General features: G+C 40.3%; 1 pseudogene; it reads right to left on the minus strand.

Annotated features, from left to right (window-relative positions):
* Positions 1–665: 665 nt before the first annotated feature.
* On the minus strand, positions 666–838 carry LOC111820409 (uncharacterized; annotated as a pseudogene).
* Between the last annotated feature and the right edge of the window lie 7545 nt (positions 839–8383).

The raw sequence follows: 8383 nt of genomic DNA on the forward strand, positions 1-8383 counted from the left end.
TTTTTTTTTCTTCTTTTTTTAAAATAAGAATTCTAGTTCTCCATATTTTTCTCCCGTTCTATCCTGTACCAACTACTGTGACGCTGGTTAGAATGGTCACTGGTGGTAGTTGGGCACCATCTAGTTCTTCTCGTCTCAGGGTAAATGAGGTTGTAGCTCCTATAGACTTGTTTCTTCTCTGTGCTTTTGGTTACCTTCTTATTGTTTTTCTCCTGGAAAGTGGAGGTCTGTAGTTGTGTCTTAGATGGCTGTTTGCAAACTTTTAAGACCCCAGACACTACTCACTTTGCTGCCTCTGGAACTCCAATGCACTTTCCTCTCCCTCTGTCACTGCCCATGCTGGCTATCCCTCAGGCCACATGTCCTCGCACATAGTCCCTTGGCATGGGAGTTCTGTCTCAGGCTCAGCCTCTTCCTCCCTCCCCCATTTCTTCTCCTTGTATCCCTCCCTCCCTCCCCTAAATGGCCCTCTTATCCAACACCATCCTGGATACAGCACTGGCAAAATGGCTCATGCCCAGCTACTTTGTCCATTCCACTTAAAGGAAACTCTATCCTTGCAGTTCAAATGGTGGAAATGCATTCTGGAGCCTCATTAAGAGTGATTTAGAGCACTTTGTAGCAGACAAGGGAAACAACAGAAAACCATCTATCATAAACCCAAAAAGAAATGCCTTGTTCCTGGAAGTATTGCAATTCTAGGCTAGGCAAGGAGTAGATAGAGCAAGCTCCCAATCGATCTCCGAATTCCATATAGGCAGATAGAGAACACATCAGAAACTTTAATTGATAAGAACAGATTCTACCTTTGATCTTAGCCAATAGCCAGAGAAAGGATAAAGACAAGATTCTACTCAAACCACACTCCTCCCCTTTCACTCTTGAGGTGGAGGCTCCACAACTTCTCACACTTGTCCAGGGCTCTGAATCTTCCTGTGATATGGTTCTGACCTGATACAATGCTCTTGGGGAACCACTTCCTTTCTCACTAAAGATGATCAGTATCGATGTCTTCTTCCTGAGGACTGATCCAAATAGCTGCTTTGTGTACTTATACTCACTAAACTTAATTGATCAGCTCCATCTTCCAAGGTGTCTTAGTCATCTAGTGCTGCTGTAACAGAAATACCACAGGTGGATGCCTTTAACAAAGAGAAATTTATTCTCTCAGTCTGTAGTCTAGTAGGTTACAAGTCCGAATTCAGGGTGCCAGCTCCAGGGGAAGGCTTTCTCTCTTTGTTGGCTCTGGAGGAAGGTCCTTGTCATCAATCTTCCTCTGGTCTTGGAGCTTCTCAGCACAGGGACCCTGGGTCCAAAGGACGCAATCTTCTCCTGGCTATGGCTTCTTGGTGGTATGAGGTCCCCAACCGTCTGCTCGCTTCCCTTTCCTTTTATCTCTTGTAAGGTAAAAGGTGGTGCAGGCCACACCTCAGGGAAACTCCCTTTACATTGGATCAGGGTTGTGACCTTAGTAAGGGTGTTACAAACCCACCCTAATTCTCTTTAACATAATCGCATCTTGCCTCATTAACCACAAGCAGAGATTAGGATTTACAATGCATAGGAAAATTATAATCACAAAATGGAGGACAACCACACAATACTGGGAATCATGACCTAGCCAAGTTGACAGAAATTTTGGGGGGACACAATTCAATCTATGACACCAAGTTTCATATTTTCTGAACCCCTTTGTGAGTCAAGGGGCAATTCTAGGACTCAGATCAATAAACTATTTTTTTAACTTTTCATTGTGGAAATTTACAAACATAAACAAAAGTAGAGATAATAGTATAAAAAACTGGCATGAACCCATCACCACGCTTCAGCAATTATCATCTCATGGCTAATCTTATTACATCTATATCCTCACCTACTTCCCTTCCTGGCCTGGACCTCGTATCTAAAATATAAGAGCTCTTGCCCTAAGACACCCTTTTAACCTGAATCTGAAGCCACTCCAGGAGGTCACCTTTCAGCCAAATAATAGACTGGCCTAAAAAATAAACAACAAAACCTGTGAGGAATGTGTCCCTTTAAACAATCAACTATACAGACCAAATGGTCAACATTTACCCAGAAGCAAAGATGAGAAGGCAAGGAGGGTCAGTGAAACTAGATGGATGGAAACGGGCAGGCAGGGTGGAAATGGTGAACATGCTGACACATTGCAGGGATAGTAACCAGTGTCACGGAACAATATGCGTATGAATTGTTGAATAGGAATCTAATTTGCTGTGTAAACTTTCACCTAAAACATAGTAAAATATTCAAAAAAATAAAATAAAATATAAAAGTTCTCTTTTTTTTTGGTTTGTTTTTAACATAACTGCAATACCATCGGGGAATCCTGGTGGCACAGTGGTTAGGTGGTCTGAAAGATCTGCCGTTCGAACCCACCAGCCACTGTGCGGGAGAAAGATGTGGCAGTCTACTTTTATAAAGACTACAGCCTTTGAAACTCTATGGGGTAGTTCTAGTCTGTCCTATAGGATTGTTATGAGTCAGAATCAACTTGATGGCAACAAATTTTGTTTCATTTTGGCAATACCATCAACACACCTAAAAAATAAACAATAATTTATTATCATCAAATATCCAGTCTGTATTTGAATTTCTCCAGTTGTCTCATAAATCAGTATCCTAACTAGATTTACATGTTGTATTTGATTAAACTATTTCCTGAATGAATCAGATTACACTAGATTATGCCGTGGTAGCAGACAACTCTAAAATCACAGTGGCTTACCTCAATTTAGGTTTACAGTAAAACCTGTGAAAGTTGGAACCTGTATAAGGCAGAAACCTGTCAGAGAAAGAAAACACAAATATTTTCCACTAATAGAGAGCAATAAAAAAAAAAAAATGGTAAGACTGTGCCTGTCAAAGGCGGAAAACTTGCAAGACCCGGAAAAACAAGACAGTCCCATCAAGTTCCGGCTCTCACAGGTTTCATTATATTTCTGGCTCATGTGATTTTCCATTGTGAGTCAGCTCCATATCCTCTTCAATCCTGGCCACAGCCTAAAGAAACAGTCCGTACTTGGGATACACCCACTTCCTGACAGATTGAACTGAGGAATGATTGGAACAAGCAATGACTTTTTAAGTTTCTGCATAGAAATAGCAAGATCACATCTACTCATATTTCATTGGTCAAAGCAAACCACATGACCAAACGTGATGTTAAGGGGGAGAAGGAAAGCATAATCCTCCCACAGAAGAAGACATGGAATATTGGGAATAATACAATCTTTCAAACCTCTTAAGTCTCTGTTAATTTATAGGTTTGGTTTCCCTCCTTATGTTTCTGTTTTTACAATTTTTAGTTGAAGAAATTGGGACATTGGCCCTCTAGAATACCCCGTATTCTGGATTTTGCGGACTGTATACTTGTGGTGCATTTTTTTAAATTTGTAATTAAATCTAGAGACATAATCAGATTCAGGTTCATATTTTTGGCAAGCGCTCTTCTAAGTGGTCATGTGTGTTGTATTAGTTACCTATTGCTGCGTAACAAATTATCCCAAAACTTAGTGGATTAAAACAACAGTAATCATCTATAAACTCATGGTTTCTGTACGTCAGGAATTCAGACAGGGTGCACTGAAATGGCTTGTCTCTGCTTTATGATTTCTGTGGTCTCAGCTGGAAAATTCTAAGGCTAGGGGACTGCAGTCGTCTCAAGGCTTGACTGAGGCTGAAGGTGGCTCTTTTCCATGTGGGCCTGTTCACAGGGCTGATTAAGCATCTTCACAACATGGTGGCTGACTTCTCCAGAGACCAATGCTGAAAAAGCAATATCTTTTATGACCTAGCCTGGGAATCCATACATTGACACTTCTATTGGTCACAAAAATTAGCCCTTATTTAGTGTGGGAGATGTCTACATAAAGGCATGAATACCAAGAGAGGGAGATTTATTAGGGGCAATACTGGAGGCTGGCTACCATATGTATCAAGTGGTTTTTGATGTTAAAAAAGAAAAAAAGGGGACAATTTATATCATGCTCTCTAGGACAATGGTTTCTAGCATTTGAGGTATTGTGGTCCAAACAATTTCAGGGAAAATAAAATTAAAGCCTGAATGAAACTACTAGGCTTTATTTTTGTTATCTAAAGATATCCAAAAAGAGCAACCTGTTAATCCTACCGTTATTATAATTCCATATTTAAAAAAGGCCTTTTTCATATAGAAGTATATAACCTCTAAATGAAAAATCATCATTTTAGATGTGGAGCAAGGAGAACTCTCCTAAACTGCTGGTGGAAGGCACATTGGTACAACCACTTGGAAAATCTTCTATAGTTTAAGTTGAGGACTCACATATTGTTGTTGTTGTTAGTTGCCATTGACATACTCTGTAACCCAACAATTGCACACCTAGCTATATGCCTTAAAGACGTGTACACATGTATAGTAGGATCATGCACAAAATGCTTATAGCATCATGTTAATAATAGCCCCAGGCTGTAAACAAACCATATGTCCCTCAATAATAGCACAGATGAATTGATGCATATTCACACTGCATAATTCCATTTATTTAAAGTCCCAAAACAAGCAATACTAAGATATACTGCTTTGGGATTCATGCTTAGATGAAGGGTTTGTTGCTGTCATTGTTGTTTTTAAGCAAGAAAGTGATTACTATAAAAGTCAAGTCTAACATTACCCTTGGGGGGAGGGAGGGTTTTCAGATTGCGAACACAAGGAAGAAACTGCTGGAGTGCTGGCAAAGTTTTATTTATTGACCTTAGTGGTAGTTACACAGGTATTGGCTTTATAATCAGCTAAGCTGCACATTTTTGTTTATGAATTTTTCTGTCTGCATGCTTTATTTTACAATAAGAATGGGTTTTTAAAAGGAAAAGAACTAAATATCTTTTTTTTTTTTTTTAAAGTAGCTTTAGGGAAAATGTAAAAAAAAAATTTAAAAAATGCCATCTGTTCTTTCTCAGCTCCACCATCTCTCTCCTGTCCCTTTCTCCATATGGGGTATCAGTGAGATCCCTGCTAGCTCTGTCACTGGCAGCATTCATGCTGGAGACTATCACATGTTCCTGACTCAGTGGAGGGGAACTCAATGTGTTATACACACACAGTCATGGGGCTTCCCTCCTTATACTTCAGGAAGAGGAAGACCCTCATTTCCTCCTCCCAGTCCTCAAGAACTGCCCTCAGAAGTCCCCCCACTTCTTGCTCCCAGCCTTCTGGGCAGGTATAATGGTAGACTTGTAGACTTTCTCAGCAAGGCCTGCAGAGAAGCCAGCAGCCTCAGGCAGTGCCCTGGACTAATAATGTGTGGTGCTTAGTGCTTTAGCTCTCAGCAGCTGGCCTTTAAGACCAATTTTGGTGCTGGCACTGTCCACCATCCTGTTACACCTCTGTTGATGGATCATCTATTACATGCTAGAGACTCTGCTAGTTATTTTATATACAATGTGTAATGCTTTTATATTTATATTTATTTTATTCTCATAGCAATCCTATGAAATAAATAGGGTATATGTAATTATTTTCTCTTTTCATAGAGGCAGTTGAGGATTGGAAGGTTTGAGTGCTTTGCCTAAAGTCACTGTAAAGGGCTAGCTGTGCCTCTGAATGCCTGCTACACCTAAAGCCTCTTGGCAAGTAAGTAGCCCTGGGTGATCCTTCAGGCAGGGTTTTCCTTGATGATATCTCCTGACCTACCCTAGTCCGCAGCTGATTTTGCCAGGAGTGGGTCTCTGACTCATGGTTAGCCAAACTACAAATCAGTAAAAAAAAAAAAGAAACAGTTGCATCTAGTTGACTCTGATTCATGGCGACTTCATGTGTGTCAGAGTAGAACTATGCTCCATAGATAGGGTTTTCTTTTTAATAATATTTTATTGTGTTTTTGGTAAAGGTTTACACAGCAGGTTAGGTTCCCATTTAACGATTTCTACACAAATTGTTCAGTGACATTGGTTACATTCTTCATTATTCCACTCTGGTTGTTCTGTTTCCATTCATCTAGTTTCCCTGCCAGCTTATATTCTCATCTTTGTTTTAAAGTAATTGTTGACCATTTGGTCTCATATAGGTGATTTTTAAAAGTAGCACAGTACTTACGGGTGATATCCATTACTTTGTGAGCCAACCTGTTATTTAGCTACAAGGCGACCACAGGGGTTAGTTTTGATTCAAGGTTTGAGGAGTATTTCAGGTTAACAGTCTGGGAGAGTCCACCAATCTCAACCAATCCAGTAAGTCTGGTGTTTTTTTGTTTGTTTGTTTTGTTTTGTTTTTTAGGAATGTGGGGTTCTGTTCTACATTTAACTTCTGTTCTATTGTGGCTCTGATTAGAACAGTTGGTAATGGCAGCTGCACCACATCTAGTGCTTCTAGTCTTAAGGTAGATGAGCTAGTGGTTCCTGTAGACTGTTTGTCCTATAGATTAGTTTCTTCTTTGAGTCTTTGGTGTCCTTCTTTCTCTTTTGCTCCAGATGAGTAGACCAATAGCTGTATCTTAGATGGTCCATAGTGTTTTCAATGACTGATTTTTTTAGAAGTAGACCACTAGGCCTTTCTTCTGAGGTGCCTCTAGGTGAACTCATACTGCCAATCCTTTGCACAACCCAGGGACTCCACCCAAGCTATTGGCAGATAGATGGGGTGCCCCAGAGCAACAGCTCTGCCCAAACATTAATAATAGTGATTAGGTAGGTAATTACATTATCTTAGAAAATTTTTGTAGAAAATACAGGTAGGTACTGTTGTTAATAGAAAAAGCTAAAAGACACCAGAAATGAGAAAGCTGTGTGTAGACATCATAAAGCATTAAGAATCATCAATAAACAATGAACAGGGAGTATGAGTAAGAGAAAGGTAACAGTGACCAAAAAACACAGAGAGGGTAATGCTATATAAATAGAGGGTGAAGCATTTAGTTGGCAGTGGCAGGAGCAATGAAAGCAGAGATTTAAGTGGACTGTTCCCATAATGGTGGGGGAGCAGAATTCCTGCTGCTGAGTGGGCTCAGTCCAGCCTCTTTAGTTCATTTTTCAAAGGTTTGAGCAGATAAGCAGACTATATGGACAGGGGTCCAGGGAGACTGAGCCTATAAGATAATGACTATTATGCCTTATCTGATTACAACAGTAAAGACATTCTTCCAAAGTACTGATGGAAATGAGTCGATTCCAACTCATAGTGACCTTATAGCACAGAGCAGAACTGCCCCATAGGGTTTACAAGGAGTGGCTGGTGGGTTGAAGTGCCGACCTTTTGGTTAGCAGCTAAGCTCTTAATCACTGCTCAACCAGGGCACCAATGGAAAAATAGAAGAGAAAAAATATGAAAGTTATAGGGTCAATCCAGGAGGCCCATGATCTGATTAACAGAATGTTGTTGTTGTGTACTGTCAAGTTGATTCTAACTCCTTGCAACCCTATATGACAGAGTAGAACTGCTCATAGGGTTTCCTGGGGTGTAATCTTTATGGGAGCAGATTACTAGGTCTTTTCTGTTGCAGACCCACTAGGTTACAACAGCCATCTTTCAGTTAGCAGCTGAGTGCTTAACCATTGCACCACCAGAGCTCCTTCTCTGGAAGATGATAGCCATTGAAAACTCTATGGAGTACAGTTTTACTTTGACACACATGGGGTTGCCCTGAGTTGGTTATTTTATTGGTTAGCCTACCCTAACCAATAAAATAATTAAATGAATGCTATTACACTTTTGGAGGGTAATTTGATAGTAACAACCAAAATAGTGAAAGCAAAATGTTTTGATACAGCAATTCCACTTATGAGAATATATCATACAGAAATACTTACACAAGCAGGCAAGGTTTTGTGTAGGATATTCACTACACCATTACTGAGAGTAACAAAAAATTAGAGACAACCTGTTACGCATTGAATATGTCCCTACAAAAGGTATGCTGAAGTCCTAACCCCTGTACCGGTTAATGAGACCTTGTTTGGAAACAGGGTCTTTGAAGATGGTATCAATTAACATGTAGTCAGACAGGAGTAGCGTGAGTCCTAATCCAATAAGCTGTTGTTAGTTGTCATGAAGTTGGCCCCTGACTCGTGGTGATCCCATGTGTTACAGAGTAGAACTGCTCCATAGGGTTTTCTTGGCTATAATCTTTATAGGAGCAGATGTCCAGGCATTTCTTCCACAGAGCCAGTCGATGAGTTTGAACCACCAACCTTTCAGTTAGCAGCCAGTCGCAAACCTCTTGCATCACTCTGGCTCCTTAATCAAATATGAGTGTTGTCCTTATAAAGGAGAAGAGACACAGCGGGAAGATGTCACTTGACGACAGAAGCAGAAAATGGAGTTATGCTGCAGCTACAAATCAAGGACTATATAGTGCTACCAGAAGCTGGGAGAGAGAAGAAACGA

Source organism: Trichechus manatus, unplaced genomic scaffold (genome assembly GCF_000243295.1).
Source record: "Trichechus manatus latirostris isolate Lorelei unplaced genomic scaffold, TriManLat1.0 scaffold00036, whole genome shotgun sequence".
In the NCBI taxonomy this organism is placed as follows: domain Eukaryota; kingdom Metazoa; phylum Chordata; class Mammalia; order Sirenia; family Trichechidae; genus Trichechus; species Trichechus manatus.